The sequence below is a fragment of the Meleagris gallopavo genome, chromosome 1, assembly GCF_000146605.3.
Source record: "Meleagris gallopavo isolate NT-WF06-2002-E0010 breed Aviagen turkey brand Nicholas breeding stock chromosome 1, Turkey_5.1, whole genome shotgun sequence".
NCBI classification, from domain to species: domain Eukaryota; kingdom Metazoa; phylum Chordata; class Aves; order Galliformes; family Phasianidae; genus Meleagris; species Meleagris gallopavo.
In genome coordinates, this window is record NC_015011.2 from 153,291,586 (window position 1) to 153,293,611 (window position 2,026).

Here is a 2,026-nt window from a genome sequence, read left to right on the forward strand (position 1 = left end):
ATTCTTGTGCATATATGTTCTTATACACAGTTATAATTTTGGAGTTTGCTAGCTTGAATTTCATGTTCCTGAGATCAGTTTGGAGTAATTATGAATGTAAAGATTATTTCTTTTTTTTTTTTTTTTTCCCTTAAAGAAAGAAATAGAAAGTGGCAAAATAATTTTCCCAGAACACATTCCTCTTAGTAAATTGCAGCAAGGAATAAAATCTGGCATTTACCTCCAAGGAACCTATAGAGCAAGCAGAGATAATTATCTTGAAGCTACTGTCTGGGTTCATGGAGATGCTGAAGAAAACCAAGAGGTGGGTGTTTTAACTTGACACTGTGAATTTTATTTGGTCATTACTTAATGGTTATGTAATTATTTCACAGTGGTAAGTGGTATTAAAATGCAGCATTATTTTTTTTCTCTTTTTGTTTATTTTTCTGACGTGGGTTTTTTTGCTTTGTTTTTGTGGAGATAGACCACTGGAATACTGAGGATGCCCTTTTCCAAAAAAGATGATGTTAAAAGGCATAATGTGTCCTTTGAAAAAGTATATAATAAACTAAAACATGGGGCTCTCTTGTGTTATTTGCCCTGATATTTTTCGGCTGTTGCCCTTTGAGCAGTTTACCTTGGTTTCTGCCTGCTGGATTTTGAACGTGCAGCTGGTACAGTTGGACACGTACTATTTCCAAATGGCAGCAGATGACTTCTCACTCCCTGTTTCTGGCAGCAGCTGACAGTTCTTCCTTGGCTCACAGATTATTGTATTCCGATCTCACAGCAGTATGTGAAAGGATTTAGCGTGCAAAAATAGAAGAATTTTCTGATTTGAAGAAGAAAAAAATTGGGAAAACAAGTGGTTTTACAGAGACTATTGGAATTGTGAAATAAGAAATTGGTTAAAAGGCTGCAGTCAGAGGGTGGTCATCAATGGCTGTATGTCCAGGGGTTGGCTGGTAACGAGCAGCATCCCCCAGGGGTCTGGTTTGAGGCCAGTGCTCTTTATCAATGACATCGATGACGGAGTTGAGTGCATCCTCAGCAAGTTTGCTGATGACACCAAGCTGAGTGGTGCGATTGACGTGGTGGAAGGAAGGGATGCCATTCAGAGGGACCTCCACAGGCTTGAAAGGTGGGCCCGTGTGAACCTAATGAGGTTCAACACAGCAAAGTGCAAGATTTTGCACTTGGGCCAGAAGAATCCCAAGCATCCATACAGACTGGAAGGAGTGGTCCTTAAGAGCATCCCTGTGGAGAAGGACCTGGGGGTCCTGATGGATGAAAGGCTTAACATGAGCTAGCAGTGTGTCCTTGCAGCTCAGAAAGCAAATGGTATCTTGGGCTCCATCAGAAGAAGAGTGGTCAGCAGGGATAGGAAGGTGATTGTCCCCTTCTACTCTGCTCTTGTGAGGCCCCATCTGGAGTACTGTGTCCAGGTCTAAAGCCCCCAGTACAAGAAAGACAGAGAGCTGTTGGAGAGGGTTCAGAGGAGAGCCACAAAGACGATCAGGGGACTGGAGCAGCTCCCCTACGAAGACGGGCTGAGGGAGCTGGGCTTGTTCAGCCTGGAGAAAAGAAGGCTGCGGGGTGACCTCATTGCAGCCTTTCAGTACCTAAAGGGAGCCTACAAACAGGAGGGGAATCAACTCTTTGAAAGGTAGATAACTGCAGTACAAGGGGAAAATGGTTTTAAGATGAGGGAGGGAAGATTTAGGTTGGATGTCAGGGGGAAGTTCTTTATGGAGAGAGTGGTGAGGTGCTGGAACAGGCTGCCCAGAGAGGTTGTGGATGCCCTGTCCCTAGAGGTGTTCAAGGCCAGACTGGATGGGGCCCTGGGCAGCCTGGTCTAGTATTAAATGGGGAGACTGGTGGCCCTGCATGTGGCAGGGGGGCTGGAGATTCATGATCCTTGAGGTCTCTTCCAACCCTGGCCATTCTGTGATTCTGTGAATTCTGAAATAATATCATCAGTACCAAAAGAAACTTGGACAGTGGAAGAAGTGTGTCACAAGCATAGTGCGTTGGGCCTGTTGTA